This window comes from Triplophysa rosa, linkage group LG11 (genome assembly GCF_024868665.1).
Source record: "Triplophysa rosa linkage group LG11, Trosa_1v2, whole genome shotgun sequence".
Lineage (NCBI taxonomy): Eukaryota > Metazoa > Chordata > Actinopteri > Cypriniformes > Nemacheilidae > Triplophysa > Triplophysa rosa.
The window spans coordinates 19,131,323-19,152,930 of NC_079900.1; the positions used below are offsets into that span (position 1 = coordinate 19,131,323).

General features: G+C 39.5%; 1 protein-coding gene across 2 annotated transcripts in view; it reads left to right on the plus strand.

The window, feature by feature from the left end:
- Nucleotides 1–11,119: 11,119 nt before the first annotated feature.
- The window catches only part of rhbdf1a (rhomboid 5 homolog 1a (Drosophila)), a 42,055-nt gene continuing 31,566 nt past the window's right edge, over nt 11,120–21,608 (plus strand). For both annotated transcript variants that reach the window (XM_057346141.1, XM_057346142.1), the window contains exon 1: nt 11,120–11,535. The gene's annotated coding sequence lies outside the window, so the exon portion shown is untranslated. The remainder of the gene's footprint in view (nt 11,536–21,608) is intronic.

Below are 21,608 nucleotides of genomic sequence, written 5' to 3' on the forward strand. Positions count from 1 at the left end.
TATGGTTAGTGTTACTGTCCATCGAGGTCACAGGTCTGAAAGCCACAGAGACTCACACATTGCTCATCTGATGTGTAATGGTATCAGAAATAGCAAGGGGGCACACTGGTGGCTTCCAATGTGTAAAGGAATATGTTTAAGAAATCCGAGAATGCCATAAACATTCCTCAGTGAAATACACTGTTAGCTCGGTTTAATCATGCTTTGGCAATCATCCAAAAGAAACCTTTACCACCTCAAATGTATAGTGCTTTGCACTGCTCTGTTTAACCCTTTTGTTTTGTTGAGATCAAATCAGATTGCCATGAATCAAACAACCGGGTAAATATTCTGAAATATTCGATTTACCTTCACAAGGTGAAATTTATGCTCAAATTTATTATGCAGCACACTGTAAATCTATTTAAAGAACAATGGGAAGAACATGTGTAACTCTGTGCGTCCGCATGTGCTAAAGTGTTGTGCTGGGTGGCATACTGTCTGTTGTGGATCAGAGTATGCGCACAAGGGGCCAGTTGGCATCAGGACTGGCATCAGGATTGCGTCTGCCTGATGAGCCAAAGCATGGACTAGACATACAAACCGGCCCGGCTTGACTGCTAGTAAAGGCCAGAGATGGTTTGATGGGTGCATCATATATCTGATGCTTTGGCTTGGTTTCTTGTTCATGTCAGCAGACAGGAGAAGATCTGTGTGATGAGATGAGTCTGGCACAGATAGCACAACTAAAGCTCTTTGGCTATGGCAGCGAGACGTGCGTGTGACACACAGATGGATGTTCTCGACTGAGCATCTCCTATGGCTTTAGCAATACTGGCTGTTCATGTGCCTATTACTGCACTATGAGTCATCAGCCCCTCCACACTGAGCTGTCACTTTGAGTTGCAGGTAGAAAGCATCTCTCCTTGGATGTGGCTTTAAGATTGCCCTAAACGATAAGAAAATATTGAACGCAGACACAAGGATGTGTGGGAAAAGCTACACATATTTGGAAAATGGGTGAATTTCAAATGGAGGCCATTTGCATGTCCATTTATTTTGACAAAAATTGACAGCAGAACTTTAGAAAACCTACCAATTTTCAATTATTATTAAAGAGACAAAAATTAAAATTCGGTCATTGTAATATCCTACCAAACCTGTCTTTCTTCAGAACTCCTTATGATCACATAAAAGTGATCTCATCTCCATTAACAGCAGAATTTGTTTTCTGTTGGGAACTGTGCTGAGCTTCCAGATCTTGCATAAAAACTCATATTTTTTAAATATGGTTTCATTTAATAAGTAATGCCCATTTGGAACAAAGTGAGGGTAAGCAAAATATAACACAATATTTTTCATTTCTAGACATATCGTTTTCTTAAAATCGCTCAGTTAGCCTAAATATACATACTAAATAACTAAAATATTTTCTTTCATTTTTGTGTTTTAGTCACCAAAAAAACCCTCAAAAGTAGCATCTACTAAAATGTCATGAAAATCCAGAAAGTGACAGTTTTGCTTTTTTTATTTTGGCACAGTAAACAATGTACATGCACAGTACATGTAGGCTTTTACTTTCTCTCAAAAAACAAAAAAGACACATGTGTTCCCATACTTAAAGATACTGTACGTGTCTGACCCTTGGACATGATGTTTCAGAGTGTCTGTTTACATGACATTCGTATGATGATTATATGTAATGATTTCCCTCCTAAATGTTTAAACAGGCAGATTGTTCCCCTCTCTAGTTTCAGAGCAGCACCTGTTTAGCGCAGCGGTTCACAGACGGACAGCGGGCAAGAATTTTCAGTGTTAGTCTTAAATCATGCATAGCTTGCATTCGCATATGTCGACCTCATTGTTTCGCCATCCAGCAGTTCGCCAGCAGGACTTAAAGCAACATGAACAAATTCCTATTGAATAGCAATGAACCTCGTGTTCATTCAACCTCATCAACAAAACACCTGACATTTTGATTATGAAAGGGATGCATCCACTAGATGTTATTTAGAGCACTTTCTTTGGGCTCAAATGGTTTTAAACATTGTGCAGTGTTGGAAAGATCCTCAAGACTCGGTTAATAAAGGTCAAACAAATTCTGGGTGAAATATGAGGTCATATAATAATACAAACGGTGGGTGTGTTGTTTTCTCTGGCGTACTCTGCACTGTTTGCCGTACTGAACCTCGGCTAAATTTAACCTGATATCTTTGTCAGCTGACGTGTGGATCCAGGCGTTACTAATCAGAGTCTCCATAGTTTCTTTGGCTCTTTTCCTTTGACAGCGCTCCTTCTGTCTCTCCTTCCACCATCTGCTTGATGTCTTGTGGCACTCTCTCTCCCACACATCATGTTTTTTGTAATACTTTGAAAGCGATAAGCACAGTATCAGTAAACTCTGGATAAAAAGTGGAACAATCAGCCAGACTGTGTGCTTTGTGCAGCACGGGCCACACCGCATATTGTTCTGAAGAACTCCAACATTAAAAACAAGTGTTTGAGGTTTATTTTTAACAAGATCTTTGATCATTTCAGTACTGGTTTAGCAGATGGCTGTGTCACAAATGTAATGCAGACTTTGCAAAAAATAAACTGAAAGATGGAGCAAACTATATTCAATTAAAAAGCAAATCCACAATTCACAAGAACTGTACACTCTTAAAAATAAAGGTGCTTAAAAGGTTCTTCACAGCGATGAACCATTTTTGGTTCCACAAAGAACCATTCAGTCAAATGTTCTTTAAAGAACCATCTTTCTTACCTTTTTATAATCTGAAGAACTTTTTTTCGCCACAAAGAACCATTTGTGAAACAGAAAGGTTCTTCAGATGTTAAAGGTTCTTTATGAAACCAAAAGGTTATTTTATGGCATCGAAGAACCCTTTGAAACACCTTTTTCTTTGAGTGTATGTGCAGCAAAGTGCTGTTTCTCATTTCAAATACAGAAAGAAAGAATAAGTGCCCTAAAGGCACAGCAAAAATGTTGTCAGCTCGTTACAAGTGTCAGAGAAATTATTATTTTTTATTAGTTTTTCATTGGAACAAGCAATTATCACATTATGAATAGAGAGAAATAAATAGTAATTGAAAGTAGTTTTATAAATTGGTATATTTTTAAAGAACCTGCCAGTTGCAGCTTTGGGCAGAGTTGTTTTACTTTCTCGGTGTTCCCTATATTGGTTTTTCAGACCTTTCAAGATTAAAATGCAGTGTGAAAACTTTTGTGTTCCTGGCTGAGAATTAGATTTGGTCTTCTTTGCTCTTAGGAGCTTTACCACAACTGCACATGTTTTTTGTTGAGCTGTAGTGGAGGCAGATTTAGAACCTCTATTGATAGTTACACAATCCCCTTCAGTCCATAGTCATTTTCCTGCTTTGTTCCAAGTCATCGTGCCAAAAGATTGTGTTTATTCTTTCTCACTCTCATCACCTGGCATTGTGGGATAACTGTACTTGGGAAACACAGTCCAATGGAAGCCAGTTAAGTTCAACAGGATAAGAGGTCCCGCAAGGGGGATATCTGTCCCCAGTCAACCTAGTTTCTTTTATTAAAGCCATCCTAATTTAAAGCTCATTAATGTTTGAAGGGACCCTGATGATGATGTGTGGGAGGTGTGACAGGTGTTGGGCGGCTCTGTGGTAGGGGAGATGGGATTACTAGCGCCCCAGCTGCCGGAAAATTACATTTTTTACAGGATTTTTTACAGTGTATTTTTGAAATACAATAAAACCGTCAAATTACAGAAAAGACTGCAACTTTACAAGAAAAATGTAGAAAAACTGTTCTTTTCATTTTTTTACTGCCACCTCAGCTGCCGGAAAATTACAGTTTTTTACAGGATTGTTTTTACAGTGCACGATTAAAATAACATCATGGGTGTAGTCGTGTACCTTTGCATGTGTTCATGTATGTTTAAATGCTAAGCTACATGTCGCTAACTATTCATGTAATGCACAATAACTATTCATTTAACTATTCTGTATGTCTCTCATTTACTATAATTACATTTGTGTTAAGTTGACCTCATATCGGCCACATTGCTTTCTTATTATCAGTATTGGCATCAGCTATGGAAAACTCATATCAGTCAATCACTAGTTGTTTAGTCTCACAATAATTATGATCTGCCCATCAAATAAGGGAAATTATTTTTTATTGTTGTATCACATGAAATAAATGTTAGCATACCTAATGGCCGTTTTTAGTTTAATAGCAGCTGGGGAAGATGATATATGTGACCCTGGATCACAAAACCAGTCTTAAGTAGCACGGGAACATTTTTAGTAAAAGCCAAAAAAACATTGTATGGGTCAAAATTATCGATTTTTCTTTTATGCCAAAAATCATTAGGATATTAAGTATCCTAATGTTGCATGAGGATATTTTGTAAATTTCAAACCGTAAATATATAAAAACTTTATTTTTGGGAATGGATGCATGGCCTGCTACAGTGTCTCTGATTAACAACTTCAAAGGCAATTTTCTCAATTATTTTATTTTTTTCACCCTCAGATTCCAGAGTTTTAAACGGTTGTATCTCCGCCAGATATTGTCCTATCTTAACAATCCATACATCAATAGAAAGCTTAATTATTCTGATTTCAGATGATGTAAAAATCTCAATTTCGAAAAATTGACCCATAAGACTGGTTTTGTTGTCCAGGGTCACATATTGCCTGCATTGATTAAACTCGTCCACAGTATGTACACTGACACAACAAGGCCTTTCTTTCAGATCACGCCGAGTTGTTTCTGATAACAGCCTCCTTGACCGCAGTCACCTCTGAATCGGTGCCATTAAACAGATGCAATTAAGCTTGAGCTGACCTATCCTGCTCTTATCTCACTCGAGGAAGATGTCTGTTTAACCATCTCACCTTAATCATTAACTTACTGTTTAACTAGTACTAAATGACACTCGCTGTGCAACGTTTTTACTATTTTATATTCTAGCTGTCTGGGTTTCCCCATGCCTACAAATTATCATCAGTTCTGTTGTTCTACACATTCATATACAAGATGTACACAAGACTTGTTGTGTTCATGTGTTCATATTTTATAAATGTGGATGGGGCTTGGGTAGATAATATAAGGCATATGGAATGTAAACTACAGATCTTGTTTTTGATCTCAGCATGACAACTTTACCATAATGAGGGAAGTGGCCTGTGTCTGAACTGAAATAAACTAAAATGTGTTCCTTTTAGCCCCCTCCATCTTTGGGCCCCATTCATCATTTTCACCTTGACTCAAATAGCCACGGCCTGAACCGAAACATTAGAAAAAGTCCTATTTTTTATTTATTCACATGCAGCTTAAGTGTCCAAATGTTTCAGGGGCCACTAAATGTAGCGCCAGAGAATAACAAAATGCTGGGTTGTTTTCAACCCATAGTTGGTCAAAATGGACAAACCCATCTGTTGGGTTAAATGAACCCAGGCATTTTTTTATTCCAAAGTCAATGTTTGATGATTCAGTTTTATTTACATTCAATGTATCTTGTGCTTACTGACTTAACAGAGGATAAAATGACAAGTTATTTATTACAATAAAGTCAGTTAAAACACAAAGACATTATTGTGCCTGCTTGCATTACTCAAAACCATGTAAAGACAAATAGGCTCCGTCTTACTCTCTGGCTTTTTCTTCCGTCTCTGATGATACATCCTGATGGATATCTCAACAACATCGAGTGGTCATGCCACTTTTCTCTTTCTCCATCCGTAACCACACTTGGACATGAATGAACACATCATGAATGAACACATCAGCGTTGAGCTTTACTGCAGTGGTTAACACTAGAGGAAATCCTTTATGGCTCATTTCTGAGTCTCGTGCTCAAGCCTTTTATCTGGGACTGATTGATGGGGTTTCAGCAGAGCTTGAGTGCTCCACCAGCTCTACTCCTGCAGTCTGATCTGAGGCATTGACCCGGCTTCGGCCCTCCCTCATGTATGACCCACAGGAGTGCTTCTGCATCTATTCATTACTGCTGGCCCATGATAGAGCAGTCAGATGTTCCCTGTGAGCCTCCCACATTACAACACATCTTGGTTCATTGTATGTTCGTAGAATCAGTATTAAAGGGACAGTTCACCCCAAAATTATTTATTTTTCATTTTCTCACTCTCATGTCCAAACCTGTATGAGTTTCTTTCTTCTGCAGAACACAAAGCAGATATCTTGAAGAACGTTGGTAACCAAACGACATTGGTCCCCATTGACTTCAATACGGACACAAAACAAGAAGAAATATCTTCTTTTATGTTCCACAGAAGAATTAGTCATATACATGTTTTGAATGACATGGGGTGAATAAATGATAACAGAATTTTGTATTTTGGGGTGAACTCTTGCAAAAGTTGATGCCGATATCCATTTCTAATGAATTGTGGATGCATGTTTGAATGTACAGTCTATAAATGTAAACCACAGACAGACATTGTGTTAAATATTAACTTTTATGTTAGATAAAATAATGATGATAAGTAAATGATGACTGAATGTTTATTACTTTTATATATACGCTCCGTCAATAAGGTTGATATCCCTTTGGTTTCCAAAGCATTAATAAACATGATTGATGGAGTTGAGAGAAAAAGCATGTAACTCCGGAGGTTTCAGTAATGGGTCACATATTACTCACCTCAGCCTCTCTGACCACAAACTGCCCGCGGGTGCAAGCATCCCCTCACGTGACTCTGAAAGCAACCTCTCACTATAAACGTAACTACATCCTGTAATGTAACAGTAGTGCATGACCTGTCACCCACTGGCCATACAAGAGACGTTGGATGTGGGATATTCACTCTTGCGGTGCCAAAGCCACATTGCATTAACCTGCTTGTCACATTAAACGGCTGGCCCAAACCCAATAGTTGCCTTCCAGTGACACATGGAAAACTCCCACTCTGAGGTTTAGTGTTTGTTGATGGAGTTGCTGATCTCTGGCACAGTCCCTGTGGTCTCGCTTGGAGAATGGCGCAGTCATGAGAGAGTCTTACTCTATCCTGAAAAGGATCTTCAGCTATAGGAGGAGAACAGAAAGTCAAAACTACAATATCCTGGGAAGTTTACCTGAAACCCAACTTGTCATCACCTATTGAATCCAGGGCCTTTCATTAACTAAACCTTTCAACTCCAACGCCCCTCTGTGGATATGAAGTTTTTCAAACATAAAGAAGCTTTATTTGTGTGCTGGAGAACATTTTGTCAAATGAAATGTAGACCTTTTTAGAGCCTTAAAAATGTAGTGGGTTACTTTCAACCCAGCGTTGGGTCAAAAACGGACCAACCCAACCGCTGGGTTATAATTTAACCTATATGTTGGGTTATTTCAACCACAAATGCTAGGTTGTTTTAACCCATTGTTCAGTCAAATGTAAACATTTTCTGAGTGAATTTAAAGGTCCAGTGTTTGAAATTTAGCGGCATCTAGTGGTGAGGTTGTGAATTGCAACCAATGGCTCATTGCACCGCTCCCTTTTGAAGCATTACGGCGACTGACACAGGACTAAGATGTCATCACGTTATCGCTTCTTTGACAAAGGAGATAACATATTTACGAAATGCGCTCTGTAGAGCAGTTTGTCCGTTTAGGGCTACTGTAGAAACAACATGGTGAATTCCATGCAAGGGGACCAGAGGTGTATTTAGATAGAAATGGCTCATTCTAAGGTAATAGAAACATAACGTTTCATTATGTTAGGTCTTTATACACCCCTGAAGACATAGTTATGTATATTGTGTTTCATTTCTGTCAATAGATCCTCCACAAAATTACACACAGCACCTTTAACTCGGTTGGGTTTGGCCATTTTTGACCCAAATAACCCAGCAAATGTTAAGAATGTATCTAAGATAACATCCAGTAGTTTTTCCTCAGTTACTCTGTAGCTTTTTTTTGCTTTGGCTTTTTTTACTCCTATGTCACGTCCTAATAAATGTCACCATGAGCTGATGAGAAATAAAAGTGTCACACAGGCACTGATCGTGATAAGATACAGATGTCATTTACAGTGATGCTCTTCGTTCATTTTTAATATGAACAGGAAATTAGGTCATGAAGCCGTGTGGGTAAATGAACACGTTTGCTATACAGCCACTTTGGAAAGTCCCCATAAGCAAACAGCAGAGGAATCTCAACAATGTCTATGAAAAAATGGAATCCTGTGCATGTCAATGCAATCTCTTTGTCTTGGGTTTGAACTCTGCACTTGAGGAGGAACCTGCTATCCAGAATTAATAACATATCTGCTTCATTCTGCCGATCAGGAACACAACATCAGGTAACTGACATAACTGACACATTTTTTTACAAGTTACATGCATGTATTAGTGCAAATGCTTCTTTACTGTTGCCTTGCTTTTTTTGTCATTTTGTTTGTGTTTAGTCAGTATTTATCTCATGAGAACTTTCGGGAGAAGTGTGTCAATTTCACCAAAGCTTTTATAATGCTTTTCTGACTAATCATTTACTGAACATTCTATAACAGCAGTGAATGTAGTGTGTGGCTTTGTAAACGGTAGTTTCAGATCATTGGATTCTTTTTAAATACTACCCACAATTCTTCAAAGCAAACCTATAATCTATCTGATTGCTTTAATAATGTTATATCTTAATTACAGCATAACTACTGTAATAATGCTGCCAATGCACGTTGCTGTACATTGTGTTTTCACAATGCTTTAAAGTACTTTGTAAAAGCCTCCGTGAAATTAGGTGTGTAACAATGTTTCATGCCATTGCACTGCAGAAACAATGTATTAGACTTGTAGATGCATCTGGACGGGTACCTGGAATAAAACCCGAGCAGAAAATACTGATTCAGAAAGGAATAGCGTACTGTGCAGTGCACACTGTACGGCTTAATATTTAAAAATAGGTGAATCAGTAGACATTATGCATTATTATTTATTATTTTTAATCTATACTTTTGTGTGTTGAATCAAATAATGAGTTTAGAAGGAGACATTAAAAACCATGACTGATTGGCGGTTCACTCATCGCTCTGGAAATGAAGTTCAAGCGCACTGGGCTGGCTATTGTTTTAATTCTGGTCTTGTTGACAAAACCATTGTCATTGTATGATTCAGGAGGCTGCTATGTGACCCAAATGTAGTCTATGTGCTAGTGTGGACACAAAGGAGTGACATGAGGGCACAGGATGTCATTGGGCCTCCGGTCCAAGAGATGGCACATGTATAGGCTACAAAATACATCGGTCTAAATTTAAAATACCAAAAACTGTATGGAAAATGTATTTAAATATAAATACAATCAATTTTCAAAATACACAAAATACATGTGAAATTGTCTATTTGGTGAAATGCACCGTTTGGCACTGAGCCCTGTTAGACAGGTGAGGCAGATCAATCTAAAAATGAAACTGTTCAAACTTGTTGTTATCCTAACAACACACATAGAGGGGCCATATCTAAATATTGGGAGGGACTTACCTTCTCATTGTCTATGGAGGTTGCGGCCCTGATTTCCTAGAAGGAATGTAGAAAATTCACTCACCCAAGTCATAAAGCTGCAGTGCATGAAGGTTGGTTTTGGGGGCAAGCCTAAACTGGCCCAGTGAAGAGGTTCCAGCTCCAAGCTAACAGTGAACTTTCTCAGTAGTTTGACTAACATTCTGTTAAAGTTCTCTCAAAGTTATCAAAGAAATCATCTAGCTGTATCGTTAAAATAGCATTTTATCAACATTATATTACACGTCATTGCTAAACACTGTAAAACGCTGAGGAAATTTAGATCACACATTTGGGCGCAATGTCTGCTCATAAAGAAAATGTGTACATTGAGCACATTAGGTTACACTTGTAGTAACGTTAGCTGCTTTTCATAAAATGGGAAAAGGGAAATAACATAATTTGTCATGTGGTCCCTGAACGTCCGATCATGAGTTCATCTAAAGGCGGGCATACACTGTGCGATTTCAGCGAAGTTCTTGTGAAATACCAACTCGCAGTTCTATGTGTCGAAACGCCTAAAAAAAAGAGAGACGCCGGCATACAGTATATGGATGCGCAGGTAGCTTGGAAGACGCGGCCAATGTGGTTTATCTATTTTGCAACGCGAACTTGAGATAAGCAATAGACCTCACTCTTTGCGTTTTATGTCGAAGAAAGATTACGCGTTTGAATGGATTGTGGCTCATCATAAAATCTTCAAGCTAAATATAATCTGTTCACAGTACATACAATCTTGTATTTTACCCAGACTATCACAAAAAGTGATACATACTCCTACCTGCTTACAAAAAATACATCATATTAAAGCTTCACTTGTATGTTTACGTCAGCAAACGTGTATTTCACTGCTTTCGTGAGCTGATATCACTGTGCCATTTCTGGTCTTGAAATTGTGCATGTTTAATGTAAATGGATGATGGGCGCGGGACCTTCTTAGAATGTCTGTGGAGGACTTTCATTTCCTCTTTGAGAAAGTGACTCCACACAATATGAATTTTGCTACCATAATTCGACGAGTTTTGCCTCCATCACTTCTGTCCACTTCACACGCCGCGAAGCCATGGTTTGGTTTTAGCGCAGGCGCAGTGAGAGAAAACATAACGAATTTAGAAAAATCGGTTCGTAGCTCGGCTTGAACAGTGCGATACACTCACGAGCGGCGACCAACATTTCTGACATGTCAGATATTCGTCCGACCTTCCGATTGCCGGTCGGGAGAGGGTAATCGGCTCTCGAATCCCACTGTACACTGGACGACAAACGACGTACGAGAAAGGATAAATTCGGCCCGACTCAAAAAGGAGTCGCCCGACTCAGAATTCCCCTCAAATTCGGACCGAACTCGCACAGTGTAATGCCCGCCTTAACGTTACACCCCCACGATGGGAGACAACACAACACGCCTTATTTAAATGAGTTTCTTTGTCATATACATACCGCCTTTTAAGATTAATAAACAAAATCTGTTCTAATATAAACAATATCTCACGACTTTATTCGTAGTCAAGAAAAATTCCCAAATCATAAATTCATTTCAAATATGAAACGCCGTCTGTGTCTTTAACAAACCATACGAGACTTCCCTTGCTTAGTCACGTCTGCGCGCACACACGCGCGCTGCGTGAGTCTCTGCGCCTCCCAACTTGTGTGTGTGTGTGTGTGTGTGTGCGTGTGTGCGCGCGCACCAATCGGCCACGCACTTGACCGAGTCTCTGTTGTTACGGGCGGGGCTCCCGGTTTGTGAAACTGAATCACCGGCAGACCAAAACTAAACTTACCCGAGCCGATCGCTCTCCGTATCGTGAGTGCGTGGGAATGTACTCGCCGCTGCGTGGGAAATACACGTCGAGTAATCACACGAACTGCTGTAGGATGTCTTAACGTTGGATTTGATCGTCGAAAGCCTGAGATACTTTGACATCCGCAGCTGTTTATTCGTTTGCGTACACTGGCTGTTTAAACGCTGGACAAAATGAAATAAATACACATATCCACGATTATCGACAGGGATCTGGAGATTTCAGCTTTTAACCCTTTTCCCGTCAACTCAAGTGCTCGTGGACCGTTTAAGGGTATGTACACGTCTCTCGTAACGTTTCATTTTTGTGTTTTCGCTCTGTGGGTTATTAATGTATGACATTGCTTTAAACATACCGGTGTAATTCGACTCTTACTACTATTCACCCATGTACTAATATAATGTTGCTTTACTTTAAAGGCAAATATGCGTTTTCCTGTTTAATCAGAATGAATGTTTTACACCACCCGTCCCAACTCAAATTGACGTTATGGATATTTAAAGCATACTGTACACACACATACTGTACACAGTCGAACTTGAACTTGACTGTAGCGATTTTTTGAATCACGAGACGTTGGCATCTCGTGGAGGCGCGCGCGGTTCCGTGTTTACGACCTTAGCCCACATACACGTAGTGCAGTTTACGTTAAATATGGCTTTGTTGCAAAACTAATGTGTGTTTCAAATGCTGCCATGTTTGCGGTTATGAAGAGCCATTTTTCCTAAATATCTTAATATATATTGATAAAAATAGATATATATTTGAATTTCTGAATAAACAGCTGTCTGTCTTCCACGCATACTGTCTTGGTCAGCCCTGAGTAATCGTCGAGGAATAGCAATTCAATTATTTTCAGTGTTTACTGGAATGTTATGACACAACTTTGTGTTTATGACTTCACATGCTTTATTTTTGTATAAAAATACTTCCCAAGAAAAGTGTTTTAGGACAGGCTCAAAAATGTAGTGACAGGCAGAGAATAACACTTTTTTACAGCCTTTTAAAAATGATCTTAACTTTAGTAGACAGGATCAGGATGTGACTTGATGACTTGCAATGACAACATCTTTAAGATTTTAACCTCTTTATCTGCCATGTAGGGGAAGTGTGTGGCTTCAGGCCATGCTTTGGTTTTTTTAAGAGGCATTTACTAGCCTAAATCAGTAACACAGTGAAATGTAATCTATGGTGTTTTTGTATGTTCATATACAAGAGAGATAGTCAAAAATACACGCAGTCTTACTTTATTTGGAGCCTGACAGTTTCTATTCTAACTTGTGATTTATTGAGTTTTGTGCTGAATGCAGTTGTGCGAAGCGTCCCTGGCCCATCTTCACGTCCCACTCCAACTTGTGTTCGCGATGCTTTCGAAACATTATCTCATTCAGGGGATCATACTTCAGGATGATGTGACAAGCCCGTTTAGCAGGTCTTCGATTGACTGTCATCATTATGTATCGCAGGTGTTCTCCAACTGGGCTGTAGGTCGGCATTGTACAGCAGACAGTGGACGTTGGTTCTGCAATAGGTGCTGCAAGTGGCTATAAGAAATGGAGAAGAGTTATCATGTGTTGATGAGTCACTGGACAGTGTGTTTGTCTGTCTATCTGTCTGAATGTCTAGCCTAGAATGGATCACTTTCATGGGGGTGTTATTTTTTGTTTCAAGGGTCCCCCTTTTAATAGACGACTCTGACAGAGAAATGGTTTAATGGTGAAGTGTGTCATTTCTGAGGAAATCAGAATTGCAATTGCGACTGTACAGCATTGAGTGAACCAATGAAGTATTTTGTTTTCCCGCCGAACAATGGAAGACAGAGGAAGTGTGTGAAACATAATTTCGCAGTTCTTTGGTACTGCTTATAATGGAGTTAGTTCACTTTAAAGGTCTCCTCAAACGAGCAATTTCAACAAGTTGGTATGATTTATTAGGGTCTTCATGAAATGTCTGGAACATATTTTGCTTAAAAACACTCAATGGCTGTGTAAACAAAACCCTTCTTGCCTCGTCAAAAACAGCTATGCTCACAGCAACCCGTTTTGGTGCATGTCTCTTTAAATGATAATGAGTTACAGCGAACCCCACCCCCCTTCCGTCCGGCGTGTCAACACAACACACGTATAGTACTGCCATGGCAATGGTTTAGCTAAATGATATTTCCTGAATTCCCCTGCGGTTAGTTTCGTTTTAAACGTCTCAAATCATTCGTCCGGAGACAAAAAAATCAGTCACAGCAAACAGCGCATCCTAATGCGCTTACGTTGTGCATGTGCTTACCTAAAATCCACGGAATCTACTGCAGATCTCAGCGGAATTACATGGATTTTAGCGCTTGTCATTGACAAGTTATAACTAGGGATGTAACGATTCACTCAGCTCACGATGCGATGCGAGTCACGATTCTGATCTCACGATGCGATTTATTCACGATTTACTCACGATTTATTTTTACAAAATGAGTTGAAACAAATTAGAAATGAACAACTTCCCTTGCATTATTTCTTAAATGTTTCATGTTTCTTTGTATAATAAAATAATGTTTTATTTCAAATAACAAAACTAAACTGCAATTTTATAACAAATTAATAATAGAAAGTCTCTTTAATATAAACAAACTAATACTGTCTGAGCTCTTCTTGGATTTTTTTGCATTTAAGAAATATCAGCATGTCCATGTCCATGTGTAGATTTGCAGTGAAAATAGCGGCCCCTGCTGTTCAAAAAATGTATTGCGATTCAGTTCACACCTCAACCGATTTGAATCGTCACTCATTATAACCGATTTTCAACCGGCTCACGGTGAATCATTACATCCCTAGTTATAACGTTACACACACAACGTGAGAGCTAGTTTGCTGTGACAGATTTTTCAGCCTAAGCACGATTGATTTGAGACGTTTAAAACTAAACTAACCCCAGTGTTCGCCCTGTTCATTAGCAAAACAAACAGCTTGCCGCAGCTAAACATATTAACGCACATAATGTATTAACATTCATACAGCTAAACTCCAAGTGTCCATCTGCACTTATATACAGTAAGTTTAACACTGGCTTTGAATGTTCTATTTTAGCCCGTGACTGACTTAGCTCCCTTCGCTATCATATACTAACGTTATCCTCCTATATATACTGTACACGTCAATTCAGACTGTTGATAAATATTACTTACATCTGCAGTTTTGTCTCGTTCAGTCAGTCTCGATCCCTCTTGAGGAACAACTTTGAAGCTAATCCTGCTTGTACTGTCCCAGGTTGAAAAAGCACTCCGGTTTGAAGTGATTCGCGCAAACAAGCAGGTTTTTACTTACGGTTTCTGATGGATTTCCACTAAAAATAAAATAAATCCACTCCTGTCTCTTCCTAGGTTTGGACTCTGTGCAACGACTACATTGCATGTTGTCCACGAACTTTAGCCATGGCATCACGTACACCGCTGTCGCTTGTGAAAACAACAATGGCGGAGCGCGGTGGGTGGAACTGTGTAGATTAAGGGGCGGTAACATTATAATAAAATCTGCTTTCGACATCACAATCAGAGCAAAATCTGGCTCGATTTCTCACATGCTTGCTGGGAAAGGCATACCAAAACAAACTTACTGGGTTCTTATTTTTCACGTTTTCTGGGTTGCTAGATGCACCAGGGACCCGATTATAGCACTTAAACACAGAAGAAGTGGGGTTTTCATCTGATGTCTCCTTTAAAAACAGCATTCACAGTCACACTAAGGCCTTAAGTATGCTTCATTTTTTATGTGTATGCTGCCTTGCAAATGTCTTTGTTCTGCTGAACACAAAGGAAGATATTTGGAAGAATGTTAGTAACCAAACAGATCTCATCTCCCATTTACTGCCATAGTAGGGAAAATAAATACTATGGTCAATAGGGGTCAATAGGGGATGAGATCTGTTTGGATACTGACATTCTTCCAAATATCTTCCTTTGTGTTTAGCAGAACAAAGACATTTATACAGGTTTGGAACAACATGAGGGTGAGTAAATGATGACAGAATTTTCAGTTTTGTGTGAACTATCCCTTTAACACTGGTTTGCAGTGACAGTCATTCATTTTCAGAAAAAGTTGGCGGTGTCTAGCAACAGAGACCATTGGTAAATAAACGGTGACTTGCGACTAGCAGTAACGGGCTTTTATTTTGACGGATCGCAGCAAATGGTGTTTGTTTATGTGTTCGTGTCCTCGTGCAGTGAAACGCTGGCGCTGAGAGCTCCACAAGCACAATGCGTTCAGTACACGCAACCGCACCACTCTTTCACACACGGTAATGCAAAACAAGCAGAATACATATTTAAACAGTATCTGAATATTTCGTTACTGTTACGTTAGCTGTTTGCTGTTCAGCGCTAATTTCTTGTTAGGAAATGCCTGGATTCCTTGATTCCATCCGCGTTTTCCGCATTGCGGAAATCATAGGGCTCTATGTATGTCACGTGAGGTATCGGTCTTTGGTATCGGTGTGTCATTATGAGTAGGCTACGAGTACGAGTACATGAGCTTGGTATCGGGCCGGTATCGGTGCATCCCTATTTGGAAGGATAAGAATGTGCGGATATTCCAAAAAAGCTGCTTGGTGATGTAATTCGATGATAATATCGACATGTTACATTGACAAGAAACGTCAATGCAACAGTATCTCTTACAGCAAGACATGTTATCTAACTAGTCTGACAGCTTTCTGCGACAAAGGAATCTCTTTACACTACTAATAGTAGTGTAAAGTGGGTCAGTGTTTACTCCCCACAGACCTAAAGTGTATAGTTTAAGTCAATGAAGTGATTGACATACAAAAATATCTCAGCAGGATTAAGTTCCTCTAGTAAGTGCTGTCTACATAAAGCAGTCTTTTAGACTGCATTGACTTGTCTTTAGCCGAGGTTTGACTGGAATATGCTGTAAAGACAAAGAAAGATGTAGCCTTAAGTTAATAGTTGGTCTTTGCAGTGATATTTCTGTGTGATGTGACTGGAGTGATCTTTTAACCAATCAGCTTCCAGGACCAGAACTATCCATTTTTAAAAGCAGAATGCTGTAAATCATAGTAAGATGCTTGTGGTGGGAGGAAATATGTCGTGGCCTTTCCCATATCCATCGCTTGTGTTGTGTGTGTGTGTGAGAGTCACTATATTCTGAAAATGTAACTTCAGTGTCCGGTCCGTCTCAACAGCGTTGTTTGAGTTCTGAGATCTGACAGATTACGGGTCGATGCACCCACTGCATTTTTGAGAGGACATGTTGTTAAATATTACACGGTCCGTGAGCGCAAATATGATGTATTGCTGCAGGGCTATTTTAGCCCAACCACAAGCTCCTACACATCACTGAAACTTGCCGACAGCCCTGCCCTATGCAAAATTACAGCCGTAATTAAATGACTGTGTTCTCCGACAACAGTGAGAGTGGAATTTCACATGTGGAGCCGTTTTCCATGATGTCTTTTAGTATATCTTTGGAGGAGTGCTACAAAAACAAACTGAGCCGTCAGTTGGCGTTGAGGTTTATTAAGTCCAGAAGCCGTGTTGGTGGTTTAAAATGATGACTTAAGTGTGGGGCGTGGGTAATTTGGAGGCTTGTGAGAATGTTGTGGGTGTTTGCACAGGAAGGGCTTTGATCACTACCGGCATTGGGTTAGGTTTGCCCTCTAATGAGATTGCAAATCGTTTTTGTTGAGGAGACCAGTCCCGTGTTTTAAGGTTGACACACCCGCTTCAGCAAGATGTTTTAGAATATTGTCGTTGATGTCTTTTATCTGCTTGTTTTAAAGTATCTTCTCCTCTTGCTCATAGTCTGTTTGCTTTAAAAGAACGTCTGGCAGAATCGAGTTAGGTCCAGGGTTAGATGGGCCATATAGACCACTGGGACTTTTCTGGTGGAGAACTCGACTTGAGGGCGAGTGTTGAAACCAAATTTAGATATAAAGTAAATACACAAAGTCGCTCATTGAAAATGAATTGTATCTAAGTAACATTTTAACACAAGTTGCCGTAACCACAGGCCACCCACATGTCACATACATACGTTATGGTAAAATGACAAAGAATAGACTCGGATAGCTTGTTAAAAGATTTGGGGCTCAATATTGCATTGCATAAAACACAATTATTGTTTAATACATATTGTACCCTATATAGTACATATCGTCGCTGTCCCTCCGAAACCTAAACATTGTACTTTTTAAATTATTAAATTCTGTGTTGTCAAAGTTGACAAGCACTTTTTATTACTTTTTGTTGGCAAAAATCCAGTGACAAACATAAAAGGTAACCAATAATAATGATTTATGGCAAAAAAATTAAATCATGAAATACGGAGATACAAGGTTTCAGAAAGACAGCAGCGATATATACTGCAGTTAATGGGGTTGTTTTTCAGACCTAGTTTATCCTTGGTTCGGTCTGTGTGCTAATATTATTGCAGTGTGGTTGAAGAATCTCTTTTAAATAGGTCGTCCGGATCCTCCGTCTCTATCTTTAGCATACAGTGTGGCATCAGTCTGAGGAGGCTGTTCGCCTGTCCTCAGCAGAAACTTGAAGTCTAGGGGGAGAATCAAACTAGTCTAGTCTCTGAAGCAGAATTTTTGAAGCTCTGTAGCCTGTGCTTTGTGCTGCTGGGTGACTTGGCCTTTTGGGAGTAGGTGGATCCATGATGACTAATTTTAACAGTCAAGGAGATTCTTGGAAGGTCAGTGTGAATACGTTGCACAATCAAAACATATTCTGGAGAATAAGTTAAGAATTCCTGGAGAAGGAGTTTGAAAAATTCAAGGTAGTTTCCCAGTGAGTGTACCGAGAAACTTTCAAGTAAGTATGTAATGATGTCACTATAGAGTTGCAGATGTTTTGGGCGTTTAGCGTGCACTGTGGATGCCGTAGGACAGCAACCAGTCACTCTCTCTTCCATTAGTCATAACTTGGCATTGCGGTCTGCTTGCCAAATGATGTAAAGTCTTTCAAATATGCAGTAGGTGGATCAAGCGCTGTTGAAAGGCGGGGAAGAATCATGCGTGAGAGGCCTTTCCTTTCGGGAGACAGAAAACAGATAAAAGAAAATAAAGTTGTAATATCGATAGTCAGCCTTAGGATGCGCAACAAAACCAAATCAATAATAGAGGCTGTTAGATCACAGCTCTGGGATGCAACCCAAATTCACACACACTCTTGCACACTCATGGCATGCACAACTGCAGACTCATCACAGTGCCACACATTTTCCTTTGGAGCGCTGATGAAAGCACTTTTAATCACAGCTTTCCACAGCCACAAAGAGGTGTATTGCAAATCTTGAACCCCTCCAAACCATGAGACAAGGCCCCGCCCACAATCAGTGACATCATGTATTTAAAAAAATCAACGCTGATGGAGAAAGACAGTGAAGTATTTTAGTAACTCTGTTTCGTTATTTTGCTTGTGCTGAAATATTTTAGTTCCTTAAATTTCTGACACAGGCAGCATAAATCCGGTGCATAGCACTGTTAGCACATTCCCTTACGCATGGAATTTCTTGTCCTATATATTATATGTCATTTAGTATATATTTGAAAACCGGAATCACCTTGTTAAAATATTATAAACTTACAGTATATTGAATAATACACAAGGAATTGCCGCTTTTCATATATTGACAAATATAAGCACTTGGTTCCAATATATGGAAATGTATTATTTAAAGGTGCTGTGTGTAATTTTTTGGAGGATCTATTGACAGAAATGCAATATAATATACATAACTATGTTTTCAGTGGTGTATAAAGACCTTACGTAATGAAGCGTTATGTTTGTATTACCTTAGAATGAGTTATTTTATCTACATACACCACGGGTCCATGGAATTCACCATGTTGTTTCTACAGTAGCGGATAAACTGCTCTACAGAGCGAGTTTCGTAAACACGTTGTCGCCTTCAGCAAAGAAGTGAAAACTTGATGACATCTTAGTCCTGTGTCAGCAGTGTTTCCCACAGGATTTTGACAGACTTGTGCTGGTGATGTCACGAACTAATTAGCATAATTAGCATAAACTAGTTTGCGCCGTGTTAGTGTTAGCACTTAATATCTGTTTTTCTTCTACTCTCTGATCTTGTCACATTATACTGTATTTTACAACTGAATGCCACCAGCAGTCACTTTAACTGCTGCTAAAATCCTGATTTATAAACGCAACATCGTCAAACAAAATCACAATACAGCACTTCTCCATTATAGAACGGCTATATGCTGTTTGCCCTTTCTCCACAATGTGTTGCTGTATTATGAACGCTTCTTTGATTTTAAATGCAAGTGACATTTAAATACACTACACGGAGCTAACTACACTCGTGGATGAGAGGCCGAGGGCTCGCACACATGGAGCTCATCGGAAGAGGAGGACGTGCACGCGTGGCCACGCGCCACTCACACCAAACAAGTCAGGAAAGAGAGAAGACGCGGAAGCGCAGTTTATCCACTAGTTAATCGATCACAGATAGGGTCATTATCCCGGATGGATAAAAAATTACAAAATGTGACGCCAAATATACTTGGGCAGCCATTAATATACTTGGGCGGCCATTAATATACCTGGGCAAACCGCCCAAGTAAATGCATTGTATGGGGAACGCTGGTCAGCCTTCATTGTGCTTTGAAAGAGAGGGGTGGAGTGAGTCGTTGGTTGCAATTCGCAACCTCACCACTGGATGCCGCTAAATTTCATACACAGGACCTTTAATATTTTGCATTATTTTTTTCTGTATACTTCTAAATTTTTGTTTCGTAAGGGTTGCGCTGATATTTAAATCACTCAGTAAACAATAAGCATTACGTAAATAAAAACAAATGGGCTGGCAACTCTTTACACCGCCATACAACCAACAAATCAATAGTTAATATTCAAGCGTGTGATGAATTAATTTAGGATGCTTTTGTGCGTTGCATATACACACCGTTTATATTGCTTTAATGCAACTTTTATGAGAAGTATAATTGACTGAAAACAAATGAGGCCCGATTAGTTATCGATTAGTTGTTGGGGCCATAGCTAATGTTCATGAAGGAAAAACTAAGCCTGCCTGCATGGACCTGCCTTTGTATGAGCAGTTCACCCCTCTCCGCCTGCTATATTCTTCGATTTCTCTCCTCCAAGGCTGCAACCCCACCGTGCCGTTTCTCCCACCCTAACTATGTGTTGTCAACACACTCAAGGTCATCCTTTTGCCCTGAGTGCACCCGAAAGATGCAGAAATTATACTGACATGTGAAAAGAAGTGAGCGCTCGCTCAGATCCCTATGAACAACATTAATGTGGTTGACTGAAAATGAACAACCTTGCCAACCATCAGCTTTCAGAACTGTATGACTCTAACAGAGATGACAGGCTAAATTAATGTGGCCCGTTTGGCTCCAGCAGCTTTCAAGAGATGGTTTCGGTCTAATTCTCCAGAAAATCGCCCAATTACTGAAGGCATAGTTTAAAATCTGGTCATTTCATGCTTTGGTATGTCAACAAGACGAGAGGATTTGACAATCTGACCGCATCTGAAAACAATCGAGCAGATTTGAAATAAGAATTTTGTCAGCCACATTTGGTCATTAAATTACAAACTTATTTGATATTGTCAAAGATACCTCGTCAGCAGAAAAGATGAGTTAAAACATTTGACTCATTTTTCATGTTGAAGCCTTTTAACAGAGGCCCTGTGGTTATGTGGGTTAGAAACTCGCACAGATGCTATCAGTCGCAGTTACATTACAGCCGTAGACAGAGCCAACTTCTCCTTTGTGGCAGAATTTGAAACTTTACCGGCTACCCAGATGCAAGGGCCCCAGGTTGGACCACCTGTTTGAACCACAAGAACCAGACCTGCACCTTAAACCTCACTTTCCTGAGTTTCGTTTTCATGATAATGAGCTTCACCTGTGAAGCTGGCAGGTACTTATCACTGCATACACTTGCACAGCACACATGAAAGGGAAGAACCAGGTCTCTGATAAGAACATTTTCATTCTCGTATCCTTTGTCATCAGAAGTGGGAAGGGATTTCAGAAGATCAGATGCTTTTTGTTCACTCTCGTGTCATTCAAAACTTGTATATGACTCTTCCTTTCTGTGGAACCCAAAGGAAAATATTTTGAGAAATGTTTTGTGTCCATACAATGTAAGTCAATGGGGGCCAATGTTTTTTTGGTTACCAACATTCTTCAAAATATCTTCTTTTGTGTTCTGCAGGGGAAAGAACGTCATATAGGTTTGGAATGACAAGATCATTTCAGAGATGATAGACAAGAGGTTACAGAATAATAATTTAATGAAAAACAAATTTTGACCAAAAATTGACTTTCGGTCTAGTTTTTGATAT